We start from the raw sequence: 23,154 nt of genomic DNA on the forward strand, positions 1-23,154 counted from the left end.
ATGGGATGGTTGTTACTTTGGAGATTAGTTTTGGATTGATTCAATTTTTTGAGCTGTTGATATATTTTAGATATGAGGCCTTTTCTGTTGTATGGTTGGTGAAGATCTTCTCCCACTCTGTAGGCTTCCTAATTTGCTTACTAGCTATATCCTTTGCCAGAAAAGCACTGCAGTTTAATGCAGTCCCACTCATCCAGACTTTCTCTGATTTGTGGTGATTCTTGGTCCTTATTAAGAAAGCTTCAATCTGTGCCAAGGAGGTCTAGCCTATCTCCTATTCCTTCTTGTAAAGTTTTCAGAGTGTTGGCTTTGACCTCCAGGTCTTGGATCCATTTGGAGTTAATTCTAGTGCAGGGTGACAAAGAAGGATCCAACTTTAGTTTTCTGCAGGTGCTTAACCAGTTCTGCCAGCACCACTTGTTGAAGAGGCGATCTTTCTTCCATTCTATTTTTTTGGCTCCCTTGTCAAAGATTAGGTGGCCATAGGTCTGTGGTTTAATATCTGGGTCTTCATTTCTATTCCTTTGGTCTTCAGGCCTGTTCTTGTGCCAGTACCAAGCTGTTTTGATAATTATAGCTCTGTAAAAGAGTCTAAAGTTTGGTATTGAAATTCCTCCTGTGCTGTTTTTCTGCTAAGAAGTGTTTTTGCTATATGGGGTCTTTTATTATTCCATATGAAATTTTGGATTGCCTCTTCTATTTCTTTAAAGAATGCCTTTGCGATATTGATGGGTATTGCATTGAATTTATAGATAGCCCTTGGCAAGATTGTCATTTTCACAATGTTGATTCTTCCAATCCCAGGAGCATGGGAGGTTTTTCCATTTCCTCAGTTCTGCTTTAATTTCCTTTTTCAGGGATTTAAAATTTTCATGAAAAAGGTCCTTTACATTCTAAGTTAAGCTAATTCCTAGGTACTCTATTTTCTTTTAGGCTATTGCAAAAGGAGTTGCTTTCCTGATTGTTGCTTCATTCCTCTCACTGTTGGCATAGAGGAAGGCAGTTGATTTTTGAGGGTTAATTTTATAGCCTGCTACTCTTCCAAAGTTTTGAATCAGCTCAAGGAGCTTGGGAGTAGGGTCTATAGGTTTCTTTAAATGCAGAATTATGTCTTCTGCCAAGAGGGAAAGTTTTACTTCCTCTTTCCCTATTTGGATCCCCTTTTTACTTGCTTCTTGCCTTATTGCACAGGCTAGGAATTCTAATACTATGTTAAAGAGGAGTGGAGAGAGTGGGCATCCTTGTCTCATTCCTGATTTTAGAGGGAATGGCTTTAGCTTTTCGCCATTAAGTATAATACTAGCTGTGGGTTTTTCATACACAGCCTTTATTATATTGAGGAATGTTCCATGGATTCCTAGTTCCTCCAGAGCTTTCAACATAAAGGGTTGCTGGGGAGAACAGAAGATGGCGCCGAGACAATAGGGATGCTGCCTAGCTCTCTCTCACAAAAAGAGAGAACCAGGTTGTCCCATGAGCCAACTACCTTAAGAAATCACAACAATAAACTCACAAAGCAATGGAGAAGGACTCAAACCAGAAAAGAAATCCAGATAAAACTCACATCCATCTTTCTCAAAGAATTCGGAACGCGAGGACCCCTCCCTCACCCCTCCCCGCTGACTTAGCTGCCAAAAGCGGCAGCGGATGGCACCGGGCTGGGCAGCCCAGCCCACACAAACCAGCATTGGATTGGGCCAGCGACCCACAGAAGCAGCAGAACCCAGACGCGGAACCAGAACAGCAAGCAGCGGAACGCAGACGCAGACCACAGACCACAGACGGTGGAGGAGACCCGTTGGGAGTGAAAGACTCCCCACCACTGTGGAACACCCACACATGGAACGTAGAGGAGTGAGTAGCACAGCGTGTCCCCAAACACATTGGGAAAGCAGAGTGGTGACAAGCAATAGAACTTAACTCAGACTCCTCCACCCCGCTCGAGAAAGACTGGCAGGAGCAGGGGTGCAAGGAGTTTAGAATCCTGTCCCTTTCCTCAACAGCCCCCTCCCTCAGGCTGGAGATTGACAGGCAGGCTACATAAGTAAGACCCAGCACCCAACCAAGGGAAGGGGAGCTGTCCCAACTCCCACCCGCCCAAGGGTCTATTGAGACAATCATGTGATTTTTGTCCATGCTCCTGTTGATGTGTTGAATTATATTAATTGATTTGTGTATGTTGAACCAGATTTGCCTCCCTGTGATGAATTCTGTTTGATCATAGTGTATAATTTTTTTGATGAGTTGTTGTAGACGGTTGGCCAGTATTTTGTTGAGAAGTTTTGCATCGATGTTCATCAAAGATATAGGTCTATAGTTCTCTTTCTTTGATGAATCTCTGTCTGGTTTGGGGATGAGGGTTATACTGGCTTCATAGAATGAGTTTGGTGAAGAACCTTCATTTTCAATTTCGTTGAAGAGCTTGAGGAGTATTGGTGTGAGCTCTGCTTTGAAGACCTTATAGAATTCAGCTGTGAATCCATCTGGCCCTGGGCTTTTCTTAGGTGGAAGTTCTCTTATTGACATTTCTATTTCAGAGCTTGAAATAGGCCTGCTGAGTTGGCTTACTTCTTCTTGGTTCAGTGTGGGTATGTTCATATTGGCTAGGAATTCATCCATTTCATCTAGATTCTCAAATTTGTTGGCGTAAAGTTATGAGAAGTATTCCCTCATGATACTCTGGATCTTGGTAATTTCTGTCATGATATTACCATTTTCGTCTGTGATTTTGTTTATTTCGGTATGCTCCCTTCTCTTTTTGGTAAGATTTGCTAAGGGCTTGTCAATTTTGTTAATTCTTTCAAAGAACCAACTCCTTGTTTTGTTGATTCTTTCTATAGTTTTTTGGATTCCAATTCAGACAAATGGAAATTTTAAAGACAAGGAATCGTAAGAACTGAAAGAATGAGCAGCAAAGAAAATGATAACTCAAAGCAAAGTAAATAATGAGAAATATATATAGAACTAAAGTGACTTAAATATATATTTCTAATGGATAACAATGAAAGATGAAGAGAGATAAATGATAAATATTAGTTTTATTACATAATTTTATGCATCATTAAATATGAAGAATAAGAGATGAATAAAAAGTATAAAATTTGTGCATAAAGAAAGATGTATGACAGAGGCACAGGAGACAATTATCACTGCATAGGCATGTCTGATTTGTAGCACTGTATTTTAGATAATACATAGAAAAGATTTAAATTTAGAAAGTGTTGTGAAGGACATTTGTGGCCATTTTTTGCCAGTCCTGGTGCTCAAACTGAGGGCATGAGAATTGTCCTTGGGCTTTCTCAAGGATAGAGCTCTACCACTTGAGCCAAAGCATCACTTCCAGCTGTTTCTATGTATGTGGTACCAAGGAATTGAGCCCAGGACTTTATGCATGCTACACAAGCGCTCTACCACTAGGCATAACAACCAGCCCTTGGTTTTTTATTTGTTTTTTGCCATTCCTGGGGCATCAAACCGGGGCCTACGTGCTGTCCTCGGACAATTTTTCCTCAAAGCCAGCACTACGTCACTTGAGCCACAGCACCACTTCTGGCTTGTTCTGTGTGTGTAATAACAAGAAACAAAAACCCAGGGCTTCATGTATGCTAGGGAAGCACTGTACCAGTAGACCAAACTCTTAGTCTTGCTTTCCTCCCCCCCCGTGGGTCATTGGGTTTGAACTCAACCAGAATGCTATCCTTCAGCTCTCCAGCTCAAGGCTACCACCCAATTCCTGGGCACGGATATTGTCCCTGAGCTTTTCAGGTCAGGTCTACTGCCTTACCCTTGAGCCAAGCCCATTGCCCATTTTCTGGAGGTCATTTAGAGATAAGAGTCTCAGGTCCTTTTTGTGCCCAGGATGGATTTGAAGCTTGAATCTCAGCCTCCTGAGTAACTAGGGTGAAAGGTGTGAGCCACCATGCTCGACATAGTCATTTTTTTTCTCTCAAGTTCTTTTTATTGTAATTTATAGAAGGGTTACATTGTATTTGCCAGATAGAAAGTGCATTACTTCATATACATTGACACCCTTTCTTATGTTTTGGTCGGCATTTCCCTACCCTCACCCCCGCCCCTCATCTTGTTTTCCCCTCTTTCCTATCCAACTTCAAATAATCAAATACACATATACACAATATATCAGATAACCAGGTGAAATAATGTAACAATATGAGATAACCAAGAATAACCAAGAGACAGCAAAAGAGATGACAGATAACATACTACATTAAACACAACAATCACTCACTATATGGCTTTTATTTCTATATCCAGGAGGTTCTTTCATTTAGTGTCATACTATATGGCCTTAAGTATCTAGGTTTTGTTTATTTTAAATCATTTCTAGGAGAGCCCAGTCATACTGATTATGACAAATGAGGGAAACCATTGAGTCTATGTTCCTTTGAGTCTGGCTTACTTAACTTAATATAATTTTTTCTAAGTCTTTCCATTTCCTTACAAATGGGGCAATGTCATTCTTTCTGACAGCAGCATAGAATTCCATTGTGTATAAATACCACATCTTGTTGATCCACTCAACAATGAGGGGCATCTGGATTGGTTCCATATCTTTGCTATGGTAAATAGTGCTGCAATGAACATTGTTGTGTTAGTGGATTTAGTATGTCCTTGTTTCTGGACGATTGGGTAAATGCCAAGAAGTGGAATTGCTGGGTCATACGGGAGTTCTATGTTTAGACTTTTGAGGAACTGCCATACTGCTTTCCATAGTGGTTGAATGAGTTTGCACTCCCACCAACAGTGTAGTAGTGATCTCTCCTGTCCACATCCCATCCAGCATCTGTTGTTATTAGATTTCTTGATCCTGGCTATTCTAACTGGAGTGAGGTGAAATCTTAGAGTTGTTTTGATTTGCATATCTTTTATGGCCAGAAATGTCAAGCATTTCTTCATGTGTCTATAGATCATTCTTATTTCTTCTTCAGAGAAGACTCTCTTCAACTCTTTGGCCCCTCTTTTTAACGGAATGGTTGTTTCTTTGGAGATTAGTTTTGGAGTGATTCAATTTTTTGAGATGTTGATATATTTTAGATATGAGGCCTTTTTCCATTATATAACCATACAACCATACAACGAGGAAGCTCTTCTTCCACTTGGTAGGCTTTCTAATTAATTTGCTAGCTATGTCCTTTGCCACACAGAAGCTCTACAGTCCCACTTATCCAGACTTTCTCTGATTTGCTGTGTTTCTTGGTCCTTATTAAGAAAGTTTGACCTGTGCCAAGGAGACCTAGTGTATGTCCTATTCCTTCTTGTAAAGTTTTCAGTGTATCTGCTTCTACCTTGAGGTCTTTGATCCATTTGGAGTTAATCCTGGTGAAGGGTGACAAAGAAGGATACAAATTTAGTTTTCTGCAGGTACTTAACCAGTTCTTCTAGCACAACTTATTGAAGAGGTTGTCTTTCTTCCATTTTATTTTTTATTTTTTTGGCTCGCTTATCAAAGAATAGGTGGCCATAGGTCTGTGGTTAAATATCTGGGTCCTCAGTTCTGTTCCATTGGTCTTCAGGCTTGTTCTTGTGCCAGTACCAAGCTGTTTTGGTCCCTATAGCTCTGTAATAGCATCTAAAGTTTGGTATTGAAATTCCTCCTGCGCTGTTCTTTCTACTAAGAATTATTTTGGTATATGGGGTCTTGAATTATTCCATATGAAATTTTGAATTGCCTCTTCTATTTCTTTAAAGAATGCCGTTGGGATATTGATGGGTATTGCATTGAATTTGTAAATAGCCCTTGGCAAGATTGCCATTTTCACAATGTTGATTCTTCCAATCCAGCAGCATGAGAGGTTTTTCCATTTCCTCAGTTCTGCTTTAATTTCCTTTTTCAGGGTTTTAAAGTTTTCATCAAAATGGTCCTTTACATTCTTTTAAGTTAATTCCTAAGTACTTTATTTTCTTTGAGGCTATTGCAAAAGGAGTTGCTTTCCTGATTTTTGCCTCGTTCATCTCACTGATGATATATAGGAAGACAGTTGATTTTTGAGGTTTAATTTTATACCCTGCTACTTTGCCAAAGTTTTGAATCAGCTCAAACAACTTGGAGAATATAGGTTCTTTAAATTCAGAATCATGTCATTTGTAAAGAGGGAATGTTTCACTTCCTCTTTTCCTATATTCCCCTTTATGCTGCCAGCAGGGTCATTTTTTAATGACTATATTTGCTGTATTTGCATTCCTTACTCAACCATCAGGTAAGTGTGTACTATAAAGTAGCACAAAAATATTTTTTCTCTATGTTATTGAAGTTCTCCATATTGACAAAGCAATCACCACTTTTGAATGAAGTAACTTTCTGAGTCTTGATCTCTGGAAATTCTCATTTATCTGTGCTTTTTTTTTCTGCAGATTTCTTAATCGTTAGTGTCTCCATATAGTCACTTTCAGATGATTCAGTTCATCAAGATTTATAATATGTTCATTGTATTCATAATTAAAAACCAGTCTATGACATATTATGGCTCTGCAAATTGTTATCTTTGATTATTCTCTGTTAGTCAGAGATAACTATATTTATATATGGTTGTATATAGAAGTGGAAATATAAGAAACCTCTATTAAACATTGTTTAAAAAGTGAAGTTTCCTGCATGCTGTAATTCTGCCTTGTCATAATTGCCTCTAGACATTCCATTTTGGGTGTGAATATACAGATAATAATTATGTTTTAATGATTAATATACTGTCATAACCATTTCTGCTGTACTTATCCATGACCAAAACTAGTTGAGATGGATGGTGTTGGCTGAGGACATTCATTTAAGAGTAGCATGTCTACTTCTATAAGTTCTACTTTCATTATTGTATTCATTGTATGTATTTCAAGGTTGGTATGGTATATATAGCATGTAAACACTATTTACCCCAGGGTATATGAAAATATGTTATAAATAAATGTATATCATTATTTTTCAAAGAGAAAATACATATATGATTAAAAATACAGATATATAAAGCAATCTGTTTATTATTTGAAGACATGAAAAATTCATACACAAAACTGGATGATGCAGCAATGTTTTATTTAGGGTTTAATAGATCATACTACTACTAATATAAGTGAATAATCTAGTCACTGCTAAAGAACTGAAAAATAAAGGTAACAAGAACTGTAAGATTCAAGAAGCAAGATAGAAAAGGAGAGAATGAAGAACGGAAAATACAAAAGGTACTCAATCTGGTGAATACCTTAGAAATTCAGTCAACAATTTAATCACATCTTGCAATAAATAATCATAAGAAATGTGAATTCTTATATCTTAGAAACGAAATTGAAGTTAGTGAGGCTAACCATTATTTTTTTCCTAGGCATTGTAAACTAAAGAAGAAGCCGTTTCAGAATTTTTCGTAAAAATGGGTTGACTTTTGTGTTATATTGTGTGATGAATTATGGCATGTCATGATGAGTAAGAGTTTAGAATCAGACACTGCCATATGCCAGTTGTTCCAGTTTTGAGGTTCAACTGTTTGTGTAAACAATTAGGGTATTAGGGACTTATTGGAGAAACTTTATGTGGTATGATACTTTGTTGATTCATACCTGTAAGTCTAGCTACTCACAATGCTGAAATCTGAGGATTACAGTTTGAGGACAACCTATGTAAGAAAATCTTTGAGATCTTTGTTTCAAATTAACCACTAAAAAATTGTAGGTAGAATTACAGATCAAGTGGTGGAGCACTACCAGTGAGAAAAAAGAATTAGAGGGAGCACTTAGGCCTGGATTTCAAGTTCTAAGTCCTTCTTATCACACACACACACACACACACACACACACACACACACACACACACACACACACAGACACTTGTGTGCACTCACACATGCATGCACACAGACATGTGCATGCAAACACATGTAAATAAATACACACACATGCACACAGATACACACATGCCCGTGAGAAATTCCTAGGGAATATTGCATAATTTTTGTTGTTGTTGTTGTTTATAGGCTCTTCATTTGTGAAAGAGGACACTGAGAGAAATTCAAGGACTTGTTCAAGGTTGTGTCAAAGCTAGAGCTCAAGGAACTCAATCCTCTGAAGAGGATAAAACTGTCCATAGTATATACAAGAAGTGATAGAGCTAGCAGGCTTAACATATGATTTCTACCAGGCTGCTTAGCACTCCACTGAACAAATAACACCAAGTTTCTTCGGGTCTTAATTTTAATCCACTGGGTTTTTTTTTTCAGTAACATAATTATTTATTTACTTACCCAAACTGTTCAAATTGAAAACAAATTGAGAAAAACTAAGATATTAATTTATCAGACTCATTCTTTTTATTAAAAGTTATTTGATATATATGCTTGAGAATGTGAAAATAAAAGTGAGAAAAATTACCAGAGGTGAACAAGAAAGGAAAAGTAGACACTAGTCATTCTGTTCAATGAAAACCATACAATCCTTATGTGAACTCAATATTAAAAAGTGACAGAAGGAGTTTATAAGCTTTTTTGAAAAATATACGAAATTTTCAGAGAAGCATGTTAAAACACACGAAGTATGAAAATACTGCAGTTATTATTATTATTATTATTATTTTATTATTTTGGCAGGGGGTTATGGGGCTTGAACTCGAGCTGGGCACTGTTCCTGAGCTCTTCAGCTCAAGCCTACCTCCCTATCCTTGAGCCAAGACTCACTTTCCATTTTCTAGAGGTTAATTGGAGATATGAGACTCAGGTCCTTTTGTGCCTGGGCTGGATTTGAACCTTGATCCTCAGATCTCAGCCTCCTGAGTAGCTAGGATTACAGACGTAAGCCATCGTGCCTGGCTTACCTGCAGTTATTGTAATAAAAATACACTCAATCATGCAAAAAATAGGTTCAACTAAATGTTTATTTGTTTGTTTATGCATCACATTTCTATTAAATCTCAACTGTAGTTGTCCAGGATACTATTAAACCACTTCAAAAGCAAAAGGGAAAGTATTTTCTACTTAGACTTTCAGCAACTGTATCAACCACTTAAATAAAAATGCAAGATTGAAACTTCCCCACATATCTCCTCAACTGTGTTTAAAGGAGACAGTCCTACTGTAGTGACTTGTGGCTATTGGAATAAGAAAATGAGAGTTTACCAGAGTTTAAGTGTAAGTTACAGCTATTATTTTAATTTCGGTCGTTCCCATTTCATAGAAAAGAGACAAAAACGCAATTCTTTGAGAAGTGCAGAAATATGTTTATTGGAACAGATACATGAAACATAATTAATTATAATAACCTAAATACCTCCTAGCAAGATTCCTTAACATGTTTCCTTGATATTGTACACTGGTTGAACCATTCAGCTTTTAGAAACTAGTTGTATCATCTCACTTTGATTCATCCTCTGTCTTTTAAGGTCATACATCCATTTTATTTTTTTTATAGTAATTAGTAAAAGGGTTACATGATATTTGCCAGATAGAAGGTGCATTAATTCACATACATTGATACCCTTTCACATGTCTTGGTACCCATTTCCCTCCCCCCATCACACCCCACACCCGTCTTGGTTTTCCCCCCTTCCCTATCAAATTTCAAATATCCAAATACAAATAAATTCAATATGTCAGATAACAAACTGAGATACTAAAACAATATGAGATAACCAAGGGACAGCAAAGGAGATGAGAGACAACATAGTACATTAAGGACAACAAGCATTCATTATATGGCTTTTGTTTCAATATCCTGGAGGTCCTTTCAATTAGCTTCACATTATATGGCCTTATGTATCAAGATTTTGCTCTATTGCAGATCTCTGCTAGTAGAGCCCAAGGTTTCTACTGATTATGACAAATGAGGGAAACCATTGAGCCTAAGTTCCCTTGAGTCTGGCTTACTTCACTTAATATGATTTTTTCTAAGACTTTCCATTTCCTAACAAATGGGGCAATGTCATTCTTTCTGACAGCAGCATAGAATTCCATTGTGTACAAATACCACAACTTGTTGATCCACTCATCAACTGAGGGACATCTAGGTTGGTTCCATATCTTTGCTATGGTGAATAGTGCTGCAATGAACATTGTTGTGCTAGTGGATTTAGTATGTCCTTGTTTCTGGATGGTTGGGTAAATGCCAAGTAGTGGAATTGTTGGGTCATACGGGAGTTCTATGTTTAGCCTTTTGAGGCACTGCCACACTGCTTTCCATAGTGGTTGAATGAGTTTGCACTCCCATCAACAGTGTAGTAGTGATCCCTCCTGGCCACATCCCCTCCAGCATCTGTTATTATTCGTTTTCCTGATCCTGGCGATTCTAAATGGAGTGAGGTGGAATCTTAGAGTTGTTTTGATTTGCATTTCTTTTATGACCAGAGATGTTGAGCATTCCTTCATGTGTCTATAGGCCATTTTTGTTTCTTCTTCAGAGAAGACTCTAAGTCTTTGGCCCATTTTTTAATGGGATGGTTGTTACTTTGGAGGTTAGTTTTGGAGTGATTCAATTTTTTGAGTTGTTGATATATTTTAGATATGAGGCCTTTGTCCGTTGTTTGGTTGGTGAAGATTTTCTCCCATTCTGTAGGCTTCCTGATTAATTTACTAGCTAAGTCCTTTGCCATACAAAAGCTCTGCAGTTTAATGCAGTCCCACTTATCCAGCCTTTTTCTGATTTGTTGTGATTCTTGGTCCTTATTAAGAAAGTTTCGACCTGTGCCAAGGAGGCCTAGTGTATCTCCTGTTCCTTCCTGTAAAGTTTTCAGTGTGTCAGCTTTGACCTCCAGGTCTTGGATCCATTTGGAGTTAATTCTAGTGCAAGGTGACAAAGAAGGATCCAACTTTAGTTTTCTGCATGTGCTTAAACAGTTCTGCCAGCACAACTTGTTGAAGAGGCTGTCTTTCTTCCATTCTATTTTTTTGGCTCCCTTGTCAAAGAGTAGGTGGCCATAGGTCTGTGGTTTAATATCTGGGTCCTTTGGTCTTCAGGCCTGTTCCTGTGCCAGTACCAAGCTGTTTTGAATTATATTAATTGATTTGCGTATGTTGAACCAGCTTTGCCTCCCTGTGATGAATCCTGTTGGATCATAATTTTTTGATGAGTTGTTGTAGACGGTTGGCCAGTATTTTGTTGAGAAGTTTTGCATCGATGTTCATCAAAGATATAGGTCTATAGTTCTCTTTCTTTGATGAATCTCTGTCTGGTTTGGGGATGAGGGTTATACTGGCTTCATAGAATGAGTTTGGTAAAGAACCTTCATTTTCAATTTCATTGAAGAGCTTGAGGAGTATTGGTGTGAGCTCTGCTTTGAAGACCTTATAGAATTCAGCTGTGAATCCATCTGGCCCTGGGCTTTTCTTAGGTGGAAGTTCTCTTATTGACATTTCTATTTCAGAGCTTGAAATAGGCCTGTTGAGTTGGCTTACTTCTTCTTGGTTCAGTTTGGGTATGTTAATATTGGCTAGGAATTCATCCATTTCATCTAGATTCTCAAATTTGTTGGCGTAAAGTTATGAGAAGTATTCCCTCATGATATTCTGGATCATGGCAATTTCTGTCGTGATATTACCATTTTCATCTGTGATTTTGTTTATTTCGATATGCTCTCTTCTTTTTTTGGTAAGATTTGCTAAGGGCTTGTCAATTTTGTTAATTCTTTCAAAGAACCAAATCCTTGTTTTGTTGATTCTTTCTATACTTTTTTTGGATTCCAAATCATTTAATTCTGCTTTGATTTTAATAATTTGCTTTCTTCTACTGGGATTAGGGTTGGTTTGTTGCTCTTTTTCCAGGAGCTTAAGGTTAGACATTAACTTGTTGGTTTGCAATTTTTCCAACTTGTTGTTGTAGGCACTCAGCGCTATAAATTTTCCTCTGAGTACTGCCTTTGCGGTGTCCCAAAAGTGTTGGTATTTTGTGTGCTCCTTACTGTAAATTTCATAAACTGTTGGATTTCTGTTCGGATCTCTTCGATGACCCATTAGTGATTCAACAATGTGTTGTTCAGTCTCCATGAGTTACAGGGTTTTCGTTGGTGGAGAGGTGTGTTCAGTTCCAATTTGATGTCTTTGTGGTCTGAGAGTGCGCATGGAATAATTTCAGTGTGTCTGAATCTGTCCAGGTTTGTTTTATGGCCTAAGATGTGATCTATTTTGGAAAATGTTCCATGTGCTGCTGAGAAAAACGTATATTGTGTTGTTGCTGGGTGGAATATTCTGCAGATGTCTGTTAGATATAGTTGGTCTATATAGTTGTTCAGTTCTAAGTTTTCTCTGTTGAGTTTTTGCCTTGTTGATCTGTCCATAGGTGAGAGTGGTGTGTTGAAGTCACCGACAATCACTGTATTTCGATCTATGTATGGTTTCAGTGTAAGTAAAGTTTACTTGATGAAGTTTGGAGCTCCGGGGTTGGGTGTGCAAATATTTAGGATCGTTATGTCTTCCTGGAGGAAAGATCCCTTTAGTAGTATGTAGCCAACTTCTTTGTCTTTTCTTACTAATTTTACTTTGAAGTCTATTTTATCTGATATGAGGATGGCAACTCCAGCCTGTTTATGGGGGCCATTAGCTTGATAGAGTTTATTCGAACCTCTCACTTTCAAAAGATGATTGCTTTTTTGGGTAAGATGTGTCTCTTGAAGACAGCTGAACGATGGCTCTTGCTCTTTGATCCAACTAGACAGCCTATGCCGTTTAATTGGAGAGTTAAGTCCATTGATATTGGGAGTTAGGATTGAGAGATATTTATTAGTTCCTACCATTTTTAAAAGCTTTTATTAGGGCTGTGTCTTGACAGTTCTTGTGGTCCTTAGATGGTATGCTGTTTAGGTGTCATTTCTTTCCCTATATTGCATTTATTTTGGTTTTCTATGTTTAGAATATCTTTGAGAATTCTCTGTAGTGTTGGTTTTGTTCCGACATATTGTTGCAGCTTTTCCCTGGAATGGAATGTTTTTATTGTTCCCTCAGTTATGAATGAGAGCTTAGCTGGGTACAGTATTCTTGGTTGGTAGTTATTTGACTTCAGGGCATGACATATATGCTTCCAGTCACTTCTTGCTTGCATGGTCTCTGCTGAGAAATCTAGGGTTATTCTGATTGCTTTTCCTTTATAGGTTACTGAACCCTTTTCCCTGGCTGCCTTTAGGATCCTTTTTTTGGTTTCTATTGATCCAGTTCGGATTACGATGTGGCGGTGGGATGTTCTTTTCTGGTCAGGTCTGTTTGGGGTTCTAAAAGCTTCTTGTATCTGGATTGGTCTGCCCTTCTGGATATTTGGGAAATTCTCTGAGATGATTCCCTGAAGTATATTTCCAATACCATTGACCTCTTTCTCCACGCCCTCCTCAATACCAATTAGCCTTAAATTAGGCTTCCTAATTGTATCTTGGACCTCCTGAAGCGCTGTCTCATTTTTCCTAGATTTGGATTGACTCATTTTCTGTTCTTTCTCTATAATAACTAAATTATCTTCAGCCCCGGAAATTCTCTTCTCTGCATTGTCTAATCTGCTATCAAAGCTATCTACTTTATTTTTCATCTCCCTTGCTACTAATTGCTCATTTTTGATGCCTTGCATCTCTTCTTTTAGATCATGTATGGATTTCTTTAGCTCCTTGATTTCCATTTGAGTGGTTAGCTCAGTAGCTTTATTTTCTTTGAACATTTGCTGGAGTTCGGTCACCTTTTTATTTGTCGATTCTATGAATTCGTCCCTCTTTCTTTGAAAAACCTTTATTATGGCCTCCTTTATGGCTTCTTCTTTTTCACTTATCACCTTGTTTATGGTTTCCTTTTGTTCAGCTATGGCTTCCTCCCTTATCTCTTTCTTTATATTTTCACATTTTTCATTAATGATGTTTATCAATTGCATTTGTACAGCACTTGGAAGACTCTCCTCTAGGTTTGCCAGTGACTGTTCCATTGTCTGTTTACATTGGGTGGGGGGGGTATGTTGTTTCTTGATATGACATTTTTCTTGAGTTTCTTGTTCTGCCCATTTGAAAATGGGAGCAAGATTAATACTAAACACGATTATAGTTTTTCAGATATAACCAACCTAGACCTCTGTAGCTGGCAGACTCTAGATATTCACAAGTTTTGATTGGTGTTATCACTCTTTCTTTTTGTGCAGTTACCGACTAGTCTAATAATTCAGTAATAAGCGATTTATATCCAAAACAATAAGCCTCTCAATCCAATCTCTATTGTCTTTAAGTCCCTCTGAGCCTAGAGAATAATTAAACACCTAGATATACAGTATTGCTCAACAGCCATCAAGTGTAGATCCATGCAGTATAAGGGTTGAAAGACGAGCAGAATGAGAGAGGTCAGGGGGTAAGTAGGTAGAGTATTTGAGTACAAAGTTTGGAAAGTATTAGAATAAAACTTATGTGTTGCTGCGCAACTAGCTCTTAGCCCAACCAGTGGCCTCACAGTGGATGGTGGATCTGCGAGCTTCCGTTTGAGCGTGGTTGGCAGACATTTTCCTGTGCTGCTTCCAGGGGCGGCCCCAAGCCGAGGGTCTGGGGATTGAGAGTTTCAGGGGCTCTCAGCAGGACCAGCAGGAGACCCCTCTGTTCCCAGGGGCAGGGCCCACCTGAGGAAGTGGGCTCCAACGGCGGAGCCTCACCTTTTTGATTCTCAGAAAGGAGCTTGGCTGCTGGTCGGGAACTTCAGATCCCTGCTGTGTTTCCACTGCTTTGTCAGAGTCTGTGACTGTGGGGGGCCCCTCGGTGCTGTCTTGCTCAGGATTCCCAGTTGGAGGATGCCCCGCTCAAGAATTGAGCGGGGGCGGATGCTGGCTCCTATTTTCCCACACCCCCTACCCACTGTTGTAAGGCAGGGTCCCAGCGCCCTCCACTCTCCAGATCCAGTGGCCTGGGAGAGGAGCCTGGTGGGCGGGTGGGAGCTGGGACAGCTTCGCGTCCCCTGGTGGGGTGCTGAGTCTTAGGGTCCGCCTGCTTGTCAGTCTCCAGTCAGAGGGCTGGGGATTGAGCCTGTTGGGCGGGAGGGAGTTGGGACAGCCCCGCCTCCCTTGGTGGGGTGCTGGGTCTTAGGTAGCCTGCCTGTCAATCTCCAGTCAATGGCCTGAGGGAGGGGGCTGTTGAGGAGAGGGACAGGATTCTAAATTCCTTGCCCCCCTGCTCCCGCCAGTCTTTCTCTGGCAGGGTGGAGGGGTCTGAGTTAAGTTCTATTGCTTGGCACCCGCTCCGCTTTCCCGATGTGTTTGGGGACGCCCTGTATTACTCACGCCTCTGCGTCCGTCTGCAGGTGCTCCACGGTGGTGGGGAGTCTTTCACTCCCCTCGGGTCTCCGCCACTGCCTGTGTTCTGCGTCTGGGTTCCACTGCTTGCTGTTCTGGTTCCGCGTCTTGGTTCCGCTGCTTCTGCCGTTCGCTGGCCCGTTTCTGTGCTGGGTTCTGTAGCAGTTGGGCTCCCGGCCTGGCGCCCTCCCCTGCCACCACTTTTCGCAGCTTGAGCTGGCGCCAGCTGCCGCTTTTCCCGTCTTTCTGCTGCTTTTGCGGCTTGGATCCAGCGGCGAGAGTTGGAGGAGGGGTCCTCGCGTTCTGAATTCTTTGAAAAAGTTGGATATGAGCTTTATCTGGATTTCTTTTCCAGTTTGAGTCCTTCTCCGTTGCTTTTTGAGTTTGTTGTTGTGGTTTTCTTAAGGCAGTTGGCTCGTGGGACTCCCTGGTTCTCTCTTTTTGTCAGAGAGAGCTAGGCAGAGTATCTATTGTCTCGGCGCCATCTTCCTTCTCCTCATACATCCATTTTAGATGAGATAGCAGATGTGTTTAGGATAATATAGCCATAGACTCTGCTTTTTACTTTTTTGTTTATATTTTACACAGTTTTAGAATGTGAAATTAATTGAAAGTATTAGAAAATATCTTACAGTGCCCCATTGAGAAGTAAAGGTTTAATGACTTGTCAGGGACAACTGAGTTATTTAAAGTTAAGAAATCATTACAAGTAAAAGACAAAGAAGATGATAAAAGATAGATAGCATGAAGATAACCAAATTCATCCTACAATTTTAGAAAGTATATGACAAAACATAACCGCCCACAATTTCAGTTAATTCTTTTGGTTTTGGTAATATCAAATTACAAAGAAGAGGTAACAGTCGGGCTAAAATTTAAAATAACTTTTACATTTTATGGGACTTGGTTTTTGTAGGATAAAATTAAAGTATGTTCATACAGATGAAAGAGAATTTCCATCTCAGTAAACATACCAAAGATGTTTCTATCAGCATAGAATGGTCTTGCATTTTTCAGTTGGCTGGCCTACACAATGATCTTTCTACTTACACTTTCCATATATTTGTCATGACCAGTACACACTACCACACATGTTTGTTTGTAGAGAATGTGTAAGTATAGTGCAGTAGCTTCTTTTTTAGTTTAAAAGGGAAATACTACTATAATGCATGCTACCAACTTGCCATGGAGTTCATGGGAGTAGTAATTCATTAGATGTTTTTGTCACCCCTTGAAACAAACAATTTCATCTGTAATATAGAGCTGTTGCTAGTCTTTACTCAATACTTCTAATAGCATATTTTTCATCAAAAATATTATAATGATATTTTGTGAAAGAAAAAGGTGAGGTGATCCCTACAAAACATGTTATAACAGAGATATTGAGTTGATTTAATTCTGAGGTAGAAAAATGAATGTGCATTGCTGAACTTGATAGCTGGAAGCAAACTGCTTCTATTGATTTTTGTTAGCAATTATGAAGACAAAAATAATTTCTCAGGTCAATACAGGTAGTTATGTATCAGGGATAGAGAAAAGTGATCATTGGCTTGAACAATGAAACCCCCTCAAGTGAAGCATTTATATCTGAAGTCATCACCTAATTAAGTTTCAATAGCTATTACTCCCTGAGATCTATTTTCTGTATGGGACAAATATATGAGATTAGGCTAATGTGGAGTTATCTGCATGGATTCTTTGATATAGTACTTCCCATATGTTTCACTTAAAGAAATATGATTAACGAACTATTGTCACTGGTCTTCATGATTCACATACTTACTATTATTGCTGATTATTGCATGTTACAACCTATATTTACCTTGCTGTTTACAATTCATTATCACTATTTGGCTCTTACCCTCTCTAGATTCCTTGTTCTCATTGTCTTTAATCTTCTCAATTCAGTGACATCATTTTCCCTTCTGATATCTATCCCAGAAAGAAGAGAGGCAACTAAACTCTTAAAATGTCTCTGAGCTTTCCTGATGTCTATATTTCTCATTGTCTTGGGAAAGGGTTTATTTTTCTGATTCTTCCCAATGTATGTGAGTAGATCTTAGATGATCAAGCAGCAAATATTAGAATAGCACAACACCCTCGGATAAACCCATGTAAAGTAGCACATGTAGTTCTAGAATTTGGGCCTTTTTTAATATACAGAACCCTGTGTAATAGAACCAGCACTTATCAGGCTTTTATTAATGAATTTAGGCTATTTAATTTTTATGTTCCTTCTACAATCATCTTACTTTTTATTATTTATCAATATGGATATTCTCTACAAAACTGTTTTATAAAGGAAAATGTTAATAGTTCATCCTTTCATGATTTCTAGTGTTCCATATGATTCCGGGTGGGGAGAACTGATAGAAAATAAGTCTACTCATTAATCTACAAACAAAGGTAATTGAGATGGTTTGGTTCTGTGGATATTTACTGCTGTTTTGCATGGATATATCTTGGAGGTTCCATTATCAGTTGTTCAATCACAGCTAATCTCCTCAGACATCAATGGAAGAGCCATTTCTTCTGGTAATGATTATTCAGCAAAATTTAAAGATCCAATTGTACCAACTTCATCATCAGTACCTTCATCAGTGTATTCCTATATTTCTTAGTTCCTGTTTTTATCTTCCAAAACTTTCCTCAGCAATATTCTCATTTTACATGTACATATTTTGAAAGGTTGGTAATTTAATTTGAATTGTAATTCTGTCATAGGTAAGCTAAGAGCTCCGTCTAATTTTTAGTAATTCCCACTCTACAGCTTCATGAGTAAAGCATTTTTTAAGGTAAAGGGTTTATATTTTTTTCCAGAATACTTATAGGTTGTTTAAAATTAACATTAGATTTTTAAATGTTATTTTCTTTTTTTATTATGTCCAGTATAATAAAAGCAACCAGTCAATATGCTAATAATACTCTCAGGTACCAAATATACAGCATCAATAATATGTTTTGTAAGTACTTGGTTATATGTAAATCAACAGAGATATTTTTCTTATGCCTTTTACCATATCATGTCATGAAACAGAAGTATTTTCCTTGCTTCTGGAAATAGATTTATTAGTAATTTTAAACCTACTTTGATTGGAGAACCCTAGAAATCAGAGAAACAATTCAAAAAACTCATCTTTAACATTTTATTCCTCTAGAACATTCAGAAAAAAAATCTGAGTCAATGTTCTGATACTCACCAGAGAAGCAGAAATACCATAGGATACATCTAAAGAAATTGCTATCCCATTAAGTCTGAAAATTTAGGGTGGGTGAAGGTCAGGAATTCCTTTTATGTTCTAAAAGCTATGTGCCTGTGATTGTGTATAGAGAGTCCCTTCTTGAGTACTTGTTTGTTAAACATGGCGTTTGAAATATGTTGTAAAAATCAATGTAAATAAAATCTTAAAAATAAAAGTTAATGGTAAGCTGGGCACAGTGGCTCTACATAAAACAAATGGAGCTGGGCACTGGTGCCCACACCTGTAATCCTAGCTGCTCAGGATTCTGAGATCTGAGGATCACGGTTCAAAGTCAGGCCTTGCACAAAAGACCTTGAGACTCATCTCCAATTAATCTCTAGAAAATGTGAAGAGTTAGCACGCACATAAAGTTAATGATATACAGAATTAATTCCAAATGGATCAAAGACCTCGAGGTAAAACTTTACAAGAAGGAATAGTAGATACACTAGGACTCATTGGCACAGGTCGAAACTTCCTTAATAAAGGTCCAGCAACACAATAAAGTAAAGAAAGTTGGACAAATGAAACTGCACTGAACTGTAGAGTTTCTATACAGCAAAGGACATATCTAGCAAGTTAAATGGAAAGCTCACAGAGTGGGAGAACATCTTTATTATCCATACAACAGACAAGGGTCTCATATCTAAAATATATCTACAGCTCAAAAAATTTAATCTCTCCAAAACGAATCCTCAAAGAAACAACCATCCCATTAAAAGGTGGACTAAAACCTTAGAGACTTCTCTGAAGAAGAAATAAAAATGACCGATAGACACATGATAAAATGTTCAACATCTCTGGTCATAAAAGAAATGCAAATCAAAACAACTTGGAGATTCCACCTCACTCGTGTTAGAATGGCCATTATCAAGAAATCTAATAACAACAGATGCTGATGGGGATGTGGCCAGGAGGAATCACTACTACACTGTTGGTGGGAGTGAAAAGTCTTTCAATCACTATGGAAAGCAGTATGGCAGTTCCTCAAAAGACTAAACATAGAACTCCCCTGTGACCCAGCAATCCCACTACTTGGTATTTACCCAATCGTCCAGAAACAAGGACATACTAAATCCACTACCACAACAATGTTCATTGCAGCACTATTTACCATAGCAAAGATATGGAACCAACTTAGATGTCCCTCAGTTGATGAGTAGATCAACAAGATGTGGTATTTATAAAAATGGAGTTCTATGCTGCAGTCAGAAAGAATGACATCGCCCCATTTGTAAGGAAATGGAAAAAACCTAGAAAAAATATTAATTGAAGTAAGTCATACTCAAAGGAACATAGGCGCCATGGTTTTCCGTCATTTGTAATAATTAGTACACATCTAGGAGTCTCCTAGCAGAGGATTATAATACCTCAAAATCTACATACATATGGTCATACAGGATGAGACTAAATTAAATAAACTATAAGATATCGAAACAAGAGGTTTTCTTTGAGTTTGTTCTTTTTAATGTATTATGTGAAGTTATTTATTTTCTGTTTTTCTTTGCCCTTATGGTTAATCTCGTGATTACTGTATCTGACTTTGTTACTTGATATACTGCATATAAATGTATTTGTTTAATTCAAATAGAGAAGGGAAGGGGAAAACATGATGACTGGGAGGGTGTGGGAGGGAAAGGAGGAGTAAAATTATAACGAAGAAAAAGTTACTGGTATACACTTGTATCTCAAATTGCTGGGCAGATCCAAAGACAGGAGGCATCTCTGAAAATCTGCTAATGCAGCAACCCTGAGGCAGAATTGCTTCTAGTTTCCCCTTTTATTTGAGTCACATTTTTAATCATTATGATTAAGTAATTGCATAAAGGGTTTGCTATTTCATGACTGTGAGTATAACAGTTTTGAGAGAGTTTATAACGTTCAACACAGCTGGTTATTGACTATTTTAATTTAAGATTTGGTCTATTCACTAAGTATTTATAAATTCAAACATTTTTGTACGAGTTTCAAATTTTTGTGCTTTAAGCACATTAAGCATTCACTGAACCCACTGATGGGAAGATCACTTAAGTTAAACTATGTGAAAGTGTCTTAGCATTTAATAAATTTAAATTACTATGATTTTTGCTGGATGTTTTTGGTGCTATCCACATTTATCATTTCTTCCAGACACTTTAAAAATCTAACCAAGTTATATATACATATCTTTTCTTTATAAATATTATCTGTACATTATTCATCCAATTTTCTCCAAGTGCCACCTTTTAGTGAATGATCCTATTGTTAGTCTGTTGGTATGAATGTAATTATAATCTTCCAAGATTAATGCCTTAGTGCTTTCACGGAACTCTCTTACCTGCATTTGCACTTTTAAATTTGTTAGACTTTTTGTTGTTATTTCTGAGATATTATAGGTATTATCATTTATGCTCTCCCTATTTCTATTTGTTGATATAATCCAGAATAATCCTTTTGGTCTTTGAAGCTTGTTTATGCATATTGATAATGTACATTGGCTCCTTCTGTCTGTAGTAGTCTCACTTTCCTGTAAAAAAAATTCTAATTTTTAAAATGGCCTCATCAAGAATTGATTTGATTTATTGCTTTGTTTAATCTAATATCTACCTACCTGAATTGAAAACTATCCTTTTTGTTCTGTTGCTTTCTCCTCCTTTCCTTTCTTTTTCTTTTATTTCCTCCCTTCTTTCCTTTTTTTTTTCCTTCTTGAATCTACTCTCCCACTTCTTGGTCTCCTACTCTTATGCTTGTTGCCTACCTGCTTGCCTTTTCTATTTCTCGATTTCTTTACTATCATGATAAAATTTACATATATTTTCTTTTTTTATTTTTTATTGTAATTAATAAAAGGGTTATATGATATTTGCCAGATAGAAGGTGCATTAATTCACATACATTGATACCCTTTCACATGTCTTGGTACCCATTACCCTCCCCCCCAACCCCCCTCCTGACTTGGTTTTCCCCCCTTCCCTATCAAATTTCAAATAACCAAATACAAATAAATTAAATATATCAGATAATAAAGTGAGATACTGTAACAATATGATACCCAAGGGACAGCAAAGGAGATGAGAGATAACAGTACATTAAGGACAGCAATCATTCATTATATGGCTTTTGTTTCAACATCCTGGAGATCCTTTCAATTAGCTTCATACTATATGGCCTTATGTATCAAGATTTTGCTCTATTGCAGATCTCTGCTAGTAGAGCCCAAGGTTTCTACTGATTATGACAAATGAGGGAAACCATTGAGCCTAAGTTCCTTTGAGTCTGGCTTATTTCACTTAGTATGATTTTTTCTAAATCTTTCCATTTCATTTTTTCTGACAGCAGCATAGAATTCCATTGTGTACAAATACCACAACTTGTTGATCCACTCATCAACTGAGGGACATCTAGATTGGTTCCATATCTTTGCTATGGTGAATAGTGCTGCAATGAACATTGTTGTGCTAGTGGATTTAGTATGCCCTTGTTTCTGGATGGTTGGGGAAATGCCAAGTAGTGGAATTGCTGGGTCATAGGGGAGTTCTATATTTAGCCTTTTGAGGCACTACCACACTGCTTTCCATAGTGGTTGAATGAGTTTGCACTCCTGCCAACAGCTTAGTAGTGATCCCTCCTGGCCACATCCCCTCCAGCATCTGTTATTATTCGTTTTCCTGATCCTGGCCATTCTAACTGGAGTGAGGTGGAATCTTAGAGTTGTTTTGATTTCTTATTGTTTAGTTTTTGTTGTTGTTTAGGAAATGCTAATCCTCAATTCTATATTGCTATTTTTTCCCTCTAAAGTTGCTAAAAAATACACATTTTAAATTTTGGGTTTTTTAAATTTTTTGATCTTGGGGCTTCAATCTGGGCCTAGGCTCTGTCTCTGAGCTCTTCAGCTTAAAACTAGCACTTTACCAGTTGGGCCACAGCTCCACTTCCAAAATACTTGTGCTTAGTCTGTCATTTTTTGTATCTACAATAACATTATTTACAAAAACATACACATAACTGTATATTATTGCACTGTACGCGTTTTGCAATATTTTAATAAAGTAGGGATCTACTGACTTTATGAGGAATCATAATAGAATTGTCAAATATTCTGCTACTTAGAAAAATGGTTTAAGGTAAAATATCTTGATGTTTCTAACTTTACCTCTAATTTCTTCTTTCTTATTATAGTTTTTTTGTTCCAAACACATGAAGTATCAAAGCAATTGGTATTATTTTTTAATATTTTGAGATTAGTATTCTCTTAGAAGTAGTTTCTAGTCTGTCCTCTGATAACTCAAAAATGTCAAAAGTGGGAAAGAAAATAGGTTTACTTCATATAATATGAGAATAAATTTTCTTAGCAAAATGCCAATTTGGACTCTTCCTCAATGTTCAATGGACTCCCCAATACCTTTGCCTTAATTTCTGACAAAAGAACAAGATGGAAAAATGATTGAAAGTTACTCTGGTTTTCTCTGTTACTCCATCTATTTTGGTTTGATGTCACCTTACCTTCTTTTGCAGAAATAGTATATTTGTTGTTGGCTGCCTTTTACTTTATCCTTTTGTTTTCTCATCCCTGTCTTGCTCCCATCTAAATTATAAACTTAATGTTCATTTATCCTACATGTTCCCACCTAGGAACTATCATGTTTATTTTTTCAGAAAGTTAGGATAAAAAGTTCAAATACAAAAGTAGATTTCAGAAATAGCTTTTAAAATT

The sequence above is a fragment of the Megascapheus bottae genome, chromosome 6, assembly GCF_031878675.1.
Source record: "Megascapheus bottae isolate mThoBot1 chromosome 6, mThoBot2.hap1, whole genome shotgun sequence".
NCBI classification, from domain to species: domain Eukaryota; kingdom Metazoa; phylum Chordata; class Mammalia; order Rodentia; family Geomyidae; genus Megascapheus; species Megascapheus bottae.